General features: G+C 42.0%; 1 long non-coding RNA gene across 2 annotated transcripts in view; it reads right to left on the reverse strand.

Annotated features, from left to right (window-relative positions):
- Positions 1-10020: 10020 nt before the first annotated feature.
- The window catches only part of LOC139823100 (uncharacterized), a 41652-nt gene continuing 38769 nt past the window's right edge, over positions 10021-12903 (reverse strand). The window contains exons 3-4 of one of the 2 annotated variants that reach the window (XR_011734693.1): positions 10638-11039; positions 10021-10390 (exon numbers count right to left, since the gene is read on the reverse strand). This is a non-coding gene — a long non-coding RNA (uncharacterized lncRNA). Of the gene's footprint in view, positions 11040-12903 lie in introns of both variants that reach the window. The other variant, XR_011734692.1, reaches the window with a different exon arrangement.

The raw sequence follows: 12903 nt of genomic DNA on the forward strand, positions 1-12903 counted from the left end.
CCATTTATACGCTTTATCTATTTTAATTTCGTCACGTAATATATGTATGTATATTCGATTTACTGGAAGCAGGCGGTCGTTCTTTAACATCGAACGACTTCCGGGTGCTAGTTCCTAGAACTCGTGGAATCGACGTCTATCTCGATACGAGCACATCCGCTCTTTCTCTCTCTTTCTGTGTATCTTCACAATGAACTTCAATAAAACGATACTATTTGCTAACTAAATTTGCTAACAAGATGTCTAAGATTAACGATAAATTTTTTAACAAGAAAGTTTAAATTAATTTGACAAATTAATTACCGATTAAGTTAATCAAAATGCCATTTGATCGAAATGCCATCTTGAAATATATAGCTTTAGACTGAACACACTTGATGAAAATCGGTACGCAATTCCGCACCTGAGGCAAAAATCATTAAATATCTCATTATCACACAATACTGTACTGGCTTGTGATCATAAAACTTGCATAAAAATATGTTAAACGATTAGACTAATATTTTTCGTAATCCTGGGTACTCCGCCTTCGCTCGAAAAGGACATTTCCCTCCTGCGGGGAATACAATCTCGGGCCGATCGAGTGCGATGACATTTCGTACGGTAAATAAATATTTGAGCGAGTACGATAATATATCGATAAAATTTTCGACAGTTCGGGCATTCAGCGCCCCGCAGAATAAAGAGTTGTAAACCCTTCCAGCTGTTCCAGGTTGCGCTACGTTTTATCGGCCAGTTATATCCTCCTTACTATCTATCCATTCATCGAAATCTCGCCTCGCGGCACGCGTATGCCATTGTGATTGCGGGAGAGTCTTAGGGCCAACCATAAGTTCCGTCGATATTTCTGGCGAGAGATTCGTCACGAAATCAAATCGAAGTGGCGAAACGCGAAAGGGCGCAAGAATCATTTGTATCATCGCTTCATTCCGAATTTTCTAAATATAAAATTATTATTTACTATTTCAAAAAAGGCATCATCATATCCATGCGTAAAAAATATTTTTTTGGCGTAAATGGAATCGGATTTATACAAAGAAGCTTTACATTATCTCGAAACTTAGGTATATTAAGGTATCTAAGCCAAATTATATCAGAATACAAAAATTTTTATATAGAATTCATTTGCTAATTATTTGCTATTTTTTGCTTTTAGAAGTAATTTTTTTGCTCCAGCTATTAAAAAGTTACAAAAGGCTGGATAGCTTAAGAATAAGCTGCCACGTAATTGTAAAAAATAGCATATATTAAAAAAATAATTAGCAAATTAGTTCCATATAAAATTTTTTGTGTTCTGATTTTGGCTTAGATAGCTTAATATATCTTCGAAACCTTGTTTAATAAATTAATATCATTACGCGTCTCGTGGCTTCATTTGAGGAAAGATTTATCTTGTAGGAAAGATTTACGTGATCTCGATGAGACTTGCGTCTCGATGATTCAGAATTTATATATATAATATCTAGTAGATAAGGAAGGATCGAAGAGAGCTTATCAGCCGACACGACGATAGTTCTAATTAGCGCGGCAATTAGGCCGTTTTAAGAATTGCTGAATAGCCGCGGAGATAAGTTTCGTCCACTTATTCGCGTTGAAATTATCAATTAAATTCACCGGCGGGTCGCAGCGCAGTAGTTTTCCGGTCGCTGAAGATGATACCTCTTCTCGCCCTTCGTTGTTCTTCCACGAGAGCGAGAAGAGCGAAGTCGCAATTGTTCAGCAATCTAATCGGTCGCCCTTTCGGTACACACTAAACGGGTCCCACCACGTGTGAAACTAGACGAGGCCGCATACCCATAGAGACGAAGGGCTGGCTCACCGTGATGCGCGGTCAATAGCAAGTTAAACACGAGTAGCGGCTTATCGTGGCGTTACCATGGTAATTACGCGGTAGATACCGATAAACCATGCATGCACCTAGGTACATAGCAGGGCGCCGATACAAGCTTATCAGTAAGAACCAAAGGGGTTCGCGTCCAGGAGAATTTTAATGTTCCACTGCACGGCGCACCGCAGTTCTTCTCTAAATAATGCATTTCGATGGATCTTGCGAAAGCTCGCGACGCGACGTAATATTTTTCGCTACAAATTAAATTATGTTTATATTCGTCACTTAGCATTAATTATCCGTTATGAATCTCGAGGAATTAAAACGGGCACGTTCCGTGACATTAATTGGCGTCTCATCGACTACGTCTCGGGAACTCGCGTTGCCGTTTCGACGAAATTGTAATATACGCTTCGTCCCTTGGCGGCCGATATCGCTCCTTCTCCCTTGGCGCCCGTCCAAGCGCGGCACATCTTAATTGCCAGCGGCGGAGTAAAGATAATTGGCATTTGGCAGCGAGTGATCCGCGATACGCTCATGCCGGCGATGGCGGCACCGCGCGGTTAGCTTCTTCTCAGAAAGAAGTTTGTTTGTACGTTTTATAGGTCTTGAATTTACCGCAGGCTCTTCTGCGCCTGAGACCCGCGGCCGCGTCGTCTTCTTCGCCCAACGTCGATGGCAGATATGCCGTCTGAGAGACAGGGAGCCTCCTCCTCCTCCAACCCTTCTTACCCATTGGCCTCTCTCACTCCCCTTTCTTTTTCCTCCATTTTTCTGCGCAGACGGTTTTCTCCACGGCACTTACTGACGTCGATGATGCATTAACGTAATTGCGTTTGCGTCCCGTTCGCGAGATAAGACGAGAGAACCCGCCGAAAGCCTGCCCTTCTTTTAAGCTGAAAATCCGAGCCTCGGGAACTCATGTCGCTCGAGAAACCTGCCGAATTTACACGTTCCTCACGTTGTTGTACGACCACTTATTATAGCTATTCTAATTTATATAAGAGATGACTATTTTGCCGTTTAAAGAAATTACATTTGATTCGTGTAAGTAACCGATTTGTTTAACAAGAATAATCAGAAGCAAATATATTTATAAAAAAATATTTACCCATTTTCTACAATCTCTTAATAAACGATTTCTATTCATTTATCTAACCGTGTAGTTTGACGTAGTCATGTCACGTGAATTTATAAAATTGAAGATAAAGCAATTATATGTATGACTTAGTCCTTCACAATTTTCCCTCATTTCATCGAATGCTTAAAAAGCGTATAGTATATCTTTTTTCTTTGCAGTATTTGCGATCTTCAATATTCTATCGATATTTCTTTATCATTTACTGCAGCTTTAATTTTGTCTTTTCACTTGCAATTCTCACGAAGAGTTTCGGATTCGCTCGTTATATCAAAGGCCGGAATCCCCGACGAAGGGTTTTCGTTAATTCTGCGCTTCTGATCCGAAAGCCGTAGGCCGCAACGGGCAGAAAAACGATTAACGCCGCTACGTCACCTAAGGTGGAGGATAAGAGGAAGAAGTGAGAGGAGAGCCCGAGGCCTTCTGCACTGTCTCAAGCACTCTCCTCGTGAGTGACTCTCGACTGGTATGGCTGACAAAGAGCGAGTATCCACCACTATATCGAGGTACTAGAACCACCATGTGTACGGGCGTACCCGTGAATACCAGCGGCTTAGCGAGGCTAGCGTTATAAGAATATTCGCGTTATCGTCGTAGCCTTTCAACATTCCGGCAGGAATCGCCGAAGAAGCCGAGTCCGGAGGGATCGGTGCTCGACGCGATGACATCGAAGAGCTTCGACGAAGTAAATCGCGGGAAAATAGAAAAGGACAAAAACGCGTAAATGACAGACGGATAAATGATTATTTTAATAAATTATTAAAAAAAGATATCACAACGATTAATCTGCGACGTATCCCCGTCACCGTGTTGCCGACCTTTGGTAGAGACGTCACAATATTCCGAAGACGTTTATGTGGATTTTAACCCTCTCTCTCTTTCGCTCTCCTTCCTTCTCGTTTCTTTCTTAACAGGCAGCTTCGACGAACCGTAGAACCGTGACACACAGCAGGTACGTCTCATTTCTCGGGCCCGATTTTAAGAAGCTTTTGAAATTTGAGACGCGATACCGACACGTGGCCCACCAATTCGTCTCATGTACGCGTTCTTGTAATCGAGTCCTACGAAGTACCGATCCGTCGTAGTTCGTATATCGTGAGCATAACTTGGCGGTAATAGACATACATGAACAAAAAGAGAAATACTTGATAGAAAATAATGGTAATCGAATATTTAAAGACAAACTTCTTTAATTGGAGCAAAGTTCCCTGATATTAAGAAGAGTGAAGTGACGGTATCGTAAATAATAATTCTCCTTTGAAGACTTAACATTTCGGTGTCCTACAAGCCGTAATCGTTACTTAACGAATGAATACAGAAATATGTCAATTTGTTCTTTTTTTTCCTTAAATTATGCGCAGATAAACGCAAACTTTTCTTCGCGTGGACACGAACGTGAAGAGGGAATTTCTATCAGAAGTCACGATGAAAAATTGCCGCGATAACGGTCGAACACAATAAACCGGCTCCCCACTCGGGTCGCTCAGTGCCGACTGAGACTAATTGCGGCTCCGATTACAATGTCCTCGGCTATTATTATAATTTATAACTCGGTATTGTTGTTGCGCGACCGCGTTATCGGCGATGTGACGCGCGCATGCCTTTCCATCGTCGAAGCCAACGAACGAAACCCGGTCCAAGAATTGAAAAGTGACGAAGTTGTTGGTCAACGTTTTATGACCTAGATCCTTGTCTTAAATTTATAGGGGTAGGAAGCCCTGTCAATTTCGACGGTGAAAATTCAATTGCTATCGGAGATTATTAGCATGGTTAAAAAATTAAATTAGAAAACGTTAAACCATTACATTTTGCGAACGTTGATTCTAAATCGTTTAAAATTTACACGAGTAGAAAGACCTACCGATTTCGAAAATAAAAATTTGATTGCTGGAGATTATTAGTGTGGCTTAAAAATTAAATCAAGAGATTGAATCAAAGGGTTAAACAGCGATTATACATTTGACGAACGTTGAGCCTAAATTGTCTTAAATTTGACAAAGATGTTTTTGGATCGTGAATACAATCCATCCATATGTATATAACTGGCAATTTTTTCTTTGAAAAATCGAGATAATTGTTGACTTATCGGGAAACTAGATATACATTTTTCTTGCTTTACGTTTATCGAATTTGATATATTCTGCTAATACTACATAATATAAGGGTGTTTAGAATAATATCTTGATATCCAATTGATATCTTACGACTCTTGCATCAAACAAATAAAATTCGTAATTAGATCGTCACGTTTGACTAACTAAATAAAGCTAAATAACAGTCGCACCGTGGACTGTATAATATGCCTGTATTGTAAATAAATGTCTATGTGTTGTAGCATCGACGGCATTAACGACAAGCCGCTGGTGATTGACCCCTTTGTGGGCCTCACGCGCGTTACCCCACCGTGATAACGGAAGAGGGGGGTCGAGATTCGACAGGAATTGGAGTGGAAAAAGATTACGTGGGCCCCAGCTTTTTGGTTCGGCCATGACGAATTGGCACGATTATGTAACCGGGGGGGTTCACGTGGCCGATTAAAGAGAGTCCGATGCGTTATCGCGGGACGGAGGTGGAGAGGGATCGAGGTGGAGATCGGGTCCCTATATCGAGTTCGACGCGGATGCGGCCCCATCAAAGGTTTTTATCGTTGTCCCGTATACGTGAGTTTTCCCAGATTTCCTCGCTTTCTCGGTGGAAAAAAAAACGGGGAGTTATCACCGTCACATTGTCTGCGAGAGCGATAGAGAGGTCTTTCGGGGTCATGTTGCAAGAGCACGATGCCGGGACCCGGGACGCGACCGCGACGTTGCCGCAAGCGACAATAGCCCTGAATACAACACAGGGGACCTCCCGATCTTATGCATTTATTTGAATGTTCGTAGTACAGCAGTAATCATCCCCCTGTCCCCATCCTGTGATAACCACATCGATTCTCTTATCGTTACTTTATTAAAATAATATGAATATCAAGTAACTTTTAAGTGATGGGTTGCATCAAATATGTGCTATTCGAATTCTAATAGAAATATTAAATAATTTCGAGACTCGAATAAGTTTTTTTAAATAAATTCCTGAAATTTGCACTCTGTATTAGAAATTCAATAATTTAGACTTTTAGACGTTTAAAGATCCACATTGATTGTGAAATATAAAATAAGTTTCTCTCCCCGTTGAGTTTATTATACTTCGCTACTTTCTTAGCGTTAGAAAATAAAGCTTCCATCGTACAAAACGGTCGTCTCTTCCGCGTTCGCTCGCGAATTCCGTCGACTGCGAGCCGTAATAAATTTATTACCCGCCTCGGCCACCCGCCACGGCCGTGGTCCTCAAAGCTCGCAGGGAGGACGAAGGCGAGAGCGTAGCCTCAAGGCGGGACTTTTTGCCGGGCACACATGTGGCCGGCTAGCGGCGATTCGGACTCGATAAAAGCTCGGATCCGAGATGATGACGGCCGAGAAAGACGGAAAAAGGATGAAGAAGAGGGAGGAGCGAGGGAGAAAGAGAGCCGGCTGGACCTCGCTGTTCGCCAACTTGAGCGAATCGTATGTGCGATGGTGCGCACATCCGCGAGCTCGGACAGAGAAGGAGAGAAGAAAGAAAGAGAGAGAGAACGCGCGTGCGTACGCGTGCGTGTGCCGTGCATTATGCACGTGCACCGCTCGCTGGTCAGCGATGGCGGACCGGCCGCAGCTAGCAAAAAGCGCTCTCTCCTACGTCCAGTGTGAGAATGAGCGCGGTTATCGATTACGCGCGACGGAGAGCGCGATGCGATTCATTAACCCCCTTCGCGGTCCCTACTACGAGGGACGGATTCGAGCGTTTCTGCAATTTTTTTTCTTAATTTCAACTCTCAACCTTAATTTAATGTTCGAATTCTTAACTGTAATTGTCTCAAATAACTTTTTATATAATTAAGTTAAATTATTAAATTGTCTTAAAAAACTTAATGTAAACGCTGGACGCACGTATTTCACTTTGTATGAAATAATTTAACAATTTATAATAAACTATAATTCGAAGGAAATATAATATTTCTTTTCGCTTTTAAATTACAGTTCGAGATAGGTACTTTCGAAAATGTGAGAAAACTGGGAGGAAAACTATAGTCGGTTAGCACATTCTCTCAAAATCACGATTTATTTATCTCTTCACACTTACGAGCGTTTCGGTTGTCAAAGTGACGTTTCACGACCGCGATCATAGGAGCAAGCCACAAGTGGTCGCTCTTGTACGAAGGAGGATTTACGAGTTTTCGAGAAAATCGTATCAGGTCGTTTTTACGATGTCGCTCGAAACTCTCACCGCGATGACGACAATGATCGTAAAAGTCATCCCGCTTTCTCCGCGACGATATAAGAATTTCGGGACGATAGGACGGAAATTTGATTCGAGTGCAGTTTCGGAAAAGTATCCACGGCGCCACCTAATTATTCGATCTTACACGACCACTTTACGATACTTTTTAACGCCGTTTCTGGGAAAAAAGCCCATTTATTTCAATTATATCCCCGAGTAATAAGTCATTTATCGCCATATACAATCTCGTTCAGATCAAATCGCAGAGATCAAATTGCGCTTAGTAATATTCATATCTATAGATATATAATATATTGCACACAAATCTTTATTTTGACTAAGGATTACCAAACCGTTGATCGAAACGATATAAATAACAATTTAATTTATAAAATCAATTTAGCGTCTAATTTACATCAACGATATAATCTCCTATCATAAATGTCGCATTGAAACTTACTATAATTTAGAGAATTTGAATTCCTGCATTGGAATAGAAGCTCCCGGTAACAATAAAATGAACAATATTATTATAAATTATAAATTACAAGCAAATTTATTAGTGTCTTTTATTTGCATTACTCTCGTGATTCCTCTTGTTAGTATTAAAAATAAATAAACACAAATAAAAAATATAGTAAAATAATTAACCTTTAATTCTAGAACGGTCACACATTCTTTTGGATTAGAAACTCACTATGCCTCTCTTTTCTCTCTCTCTCTCTCTCTCTCTCTCTCTCTCTTTCTCTCTCTCTTAGCCAAAATCTAAAGTTTCTCGGTTGTGCCAGATTAGAGAATATTCCCTGAGCCTTCACGTTTACGACGGCGGATCGTGCCCCGGTGGCACGCTCCGGGTCGCGAGCGATCGTAAAACAGCGAGGCCTTGTTTCGTCTAATAGCTCAAAACATCGTCGCCAGGGTTGGCCAACGAAAAAGTGCCACCACCATGCCCACGTCTCCTCTCCCTCCCGCTCCGACGCCGATAAATTTCCTCGCGCGCTTGTCAAAACGTTGGTGTGGGACCATAAATTTCGCCCGGTCCCGAGCCGGAGCGGGTTATTAACGCGCGACCGACATTTCGCGGCCGCCAACGACCCCCGCAATAGCGTTTGCTCTCCTTACCGGCAACGCTAGGTCACCGACGGCGAAACACAAGCGGCACACCGTATATCACCCCGGCCTCTCCAATTTGCCAGGTAATTTTTACGAGACCGCCGCCGCCACACGCAGCTTCCTTTTACCGGGAAAACATGACGAATCGCGTGACGAATCCTTATCGTCAATGACGTCATATAAGTGAGAATCTTAATTTTATTTAAAAGAACGCGCGCGTGTTAAATTACGTGATAAAGCGCAAAGCAGCCAAGGGACGGATTGCAAACCGGCGCTAATCCGACCTTGCCGTCGGCAAGCTTAACGCTCTAACAGCCGCATTATTCGGAAATATGTGAGTCGCATTCACTAATTAAATTCAAAAGTTACCCACTAGAAAAGAGAAAGATCCGAGAAGAGGGGCGCGCGCGTCCTCGAGGAATGCTAAGGATGCGCCCCATGTTCGGAGAAGCCGAATTTGTCCGGCTCGAGGACCTAGACAGAACGTAAAGGACCCCGGCGGCGGCGGGGTTCTTCAAGCCTCGAGGACACTCCTCGTGCGTTTCCTCGAGCTGTCATGCAACGGCCTGACGCGCGCGTTGGAAGGGTTCCCAAAGTGCCGGTGTGTGTGATACGTCGAAGATCCCCGCGCTCGGTGCTCGTTGGCCTCTCGCTGTCGCGAGAGAGGCCCGATGGTACACGGACACCGTATAGAGTTTCGCTGCCGCTCGCGTCCGGCTGCTTTCCGTCAAAAAGACCCGCGATACCGCGCCTACGGGGCTTTTTGACGGGCTTTTTCTTACGTTCGGTCCGTTTGACACTCGATAGCGCCAGCCCGGCCTATTAGCCCGCGTATTAGAGGATCTACGCAATGCGTATACGTACCACCCGTTCACTCACATGTGCCTATACGCGCACACACATACACGTGCGCGCAACATGCGTACAGTATGTAGAAATGGGATGACGTGGGCAGACACGGACACGTGGTGCGTGCGCGCGAGATGCGATACCGAGGCATTCTCCTTCTTCTCTCTTCTCCTCCTTGGCCCCCTCTTCCTCTTCTTCTGCGCCTACTTCTTCTTCTTCTCATAACTTCGAGGAGTCGTTTCTTGCCGCCGTCCATCCGTCAGATATGATCTTTCCCGTTTGATAAATCACTACCGGAAATTCCGACAAAAACGCACATCGCTCTCCCTCTCCTTTTCGTTCGCGCTCTAAATGTTTAATTGGCGAGTACCGGTTAAAGCGTACTTTCCCTCGCGAGGGTTAACGTTTTTAATTAGTATTGCATTTCTACCTGATTTACATTGAGAGCGCACAATTCTTCTAAGAGTGCACTAATTTACTATACAGTGATAGTACAAAAGAACTTTAAAAGACCCTAAATAAAATAAAATAAATATCTTAAAACTAGCGTAACAATTTTCTTATAATCTAAAGCTCGCTGAGGCTTTCTATTTTCCACTCTTCTCATTTAATGTTGAAAAGAGTTATGCAAGTTATGCTATTATATGATCTCGGTAAATTTCTAAGAGAAGCATCATTTTGCATTTCTTAATTTTTAGAAGAAAAAGACGATTTCATTAAAGCTCCTGATCTTTCGTATATACAGCTAAAAATATATTTTTACAATAGCTTTTCTGGGGTCATATTTTTATTTCATTTCTTATATTTTTATTTTATTCTTATATGTATATCTTATAATATATTTCATATTTATTCTTCCCTTTTATACCTTAATTAATCATTATCACATTAAATCCTCTCTTTGCACAGATCAGTGTAATTTAAACTGTGCTATTTCACATTTCGAGACTTATTATACACTGTCTTCATCTTCGCTCTTCGGGATTAACGCCATTGCGACCCGTTCTGTTGATACTCGAACAAAATCAGCTTTCACAATGATCTCAGAATTATATCTATCTGTCAGTTCATTGTGAAAACCAGTTTCGTCTTAATGCCGGCGTCGGTTCCGATTTCATTGTAGCATCGATAGCATCGTCCAATCGTGAGGCAGGAAAAGCGGTATTCTAGGAAGTTATTCATAATACGTTAAATTTGATAATTATTAAACTTATTAATTTTCCCAATTGAGAATTTCCATTGACTATATATACTGGCAATGATTATAATCGTGGCAACGATTATAATCGTCGTGACAAATCGTCGCCGCGTTTCGACCAAGGATTTTGATAATTCTAAATTGATGTAATTTTAGATGCTTATAATATAAGCGTCTTAATTAAATATAATTAAATTTATTGCAAAAAATATTACCTCAGCCGGGGTTCGAACCTGGAACCTCCCTCATTCCGTGATGGGTGTCGTACCAATTCAACCACTGAGGCATGTGGTAATATTTATCGCAATAACATGTATTAAGATGACAAACAATAATAAGATGGAACGCCGATTTTCAGTCAAAGGTGTGTATTCAAACCAAATAAGTATTTTTACTTCGTCAGAGAATAATTCACCCAATTGAGAATTTCCATTAACTATATACTGGTAATGATTATAATCGTGGCAATTTTAGATGCTTATAATATATAAGCGTTTTAATGAAATAATTAAATTTATTGCAAAAATTATTAATTTTAATAACTCGGCAAACGAAAGTTGCTGTAAGTATTTTAACAGGCGTTGGTAGCTTGTCCACTTCCCACGTCGTCAACGATCCTGAAAATAGAAGAAGGCAGATTAGTTCCAACGAACTTTTGAAGTAGCGAAAACAGGAGAAGGAAGAAGGGTAGTTGTGCGCTCTTCTACCGCTCGCGACTTTCACTTCTGCGGATTTTTAAAACGGGGCGCGACCCATTCGGCCGATGCCGAATGAGAAAGAGAAGACGTTCCTGCCGGGCCTCGAATTTCTGTGAACGTCCTAAAATAACAGGCAGACGTGTGCCAGACGTCGTCGAAATTTGTAATTTCGAGAATCGGTCACCCTGGGCCTTTCCCGTTGTTCCTTTGTGCTTTGAGTTGCCTCTTGGGGAAGGATGGCATACGGGAGATACATTTGTTAGGAGAGGGATCCACTCAAAGGTCTTGTGTGTGTGTTTTCCCGTAAATAACTATTGCGTCCTCGACTTTGTCGCGTGCACGCGGCTCCCGGAATCACATAGATAGATAAAAATATTGTTGTCCAATTTCTTAATCAATTTAAAAATATTGTATTGTCAATAAAATAAATCAAGACAATAGCATTAAGCAAAATGGATAATAATTATTGACGAATGTATCAATGCAGTGATCAAAAATGAAAAACAGAATTGAATCGGTACTTACTGTCTGCAACAAAGGATTATATCACTGACGTGCATTATTATCGGAACTGCACCGTTAAAGAAACACACGGTAACGTTTACATTTTGAGAGTAAATTGACGGCGAGAAAGAGAGAGTGTGTGCGAGACGTACAGAGCGGTGTCGCTGGACAGGTCAGAACACCAGATGGACCGAGACGTGGCGCGCAGAGGTACACGATGACCTCGAGGAATGCGGGGAACGATGATCAGTGATATTTAAACCCTCATCGATCCTTAATCGACGGATCTACTTGGGAGGTTTTCATCGTACCAGCGGGGAATGTTATACACCGATTTTAAAACCGACGCTTAATACCCCCGTGCGCGCGACGCGGATGAATAAACGTTTCTTACATAAACGCGTTATTATCGCGTGCACGTTAATTCTTTTAGATGCCCGTGCAACACCTACGCGTTTAAAACACGGCGGGTTCTCTTTATTTCAATTCAATTATATAAGCCACGTTTTCGCGCTTGTCGCTTTATCGTAGAAAATACAACACTAGCGATCGATTAATTGTAAAAATTTTTCCTGAAAAGAAATAAAGAGATTTCTTCGTCACAACTGATATCGCTTATGATTTCTTTTAATTCTGGGGTAAAAGATCGCGGACGCAAAAGTCGAGCCCGAATAAACGCGAATTCCACTTCGAATTCTACTTCGCGACTTCGTAGACCGTCCGTAAGGGTCCAACGCGGAATATACGTTATTTTGCACGTGTGTTATCGGTCGGCTGATAAGTGAGCCGGTTACACGGAGCCCCGATAAGGATACCGCGACCTCGCGACCCGATGGCCATATTCCGTGGAAGAGCGAGGCGAGGAAGAGCAGTACGCGAAGAGATTTGGTCTCTCTTCACTTCCTTCAATTGAAATATTATACAGGGAATCCCACTGTCGCGCGTGCTCACGATCGCGCAAAGGAAATGGCAATCGCTTTGGCGGTGCAAGATAATCAAGAGAAATAATCAAGTATCTATCCGATATTCAACATCGACGAATTTTTAACAAATTATATCTCGCAGGTGTAAACAGTTTACGAGGCCTCATTTAAATTTTATCACCCGAATTTTATCTTAACGAAAATTTGATGCAAAGACGTCAAGATGTTATACTGAATTATAGCTTCTTATGAATTGAAAGTAAAAGTGATCTTGAATTTTTCATAAAGTGCACATCGCTAGAAGATCCAGCGATTTTGGGCCATCCAGTATAATACTTCCGCGCTGATTCGCGATA

The sequence above is a fragment of the Temnothorax longispinosus genome, chromosome 12, assembly GCF_030848805.1.
Source record: "Temnothorax longispinosus isolate EJ_2023e chromosome 12, Tlon_JGU_v1, whole genome shotgun sequence".
NCBI lineage: Eukaryota > Metazoa > Arthropoda > Insecta > Hymenoptera > Formicidae > Temnothorax > Temnothorax longispinosus.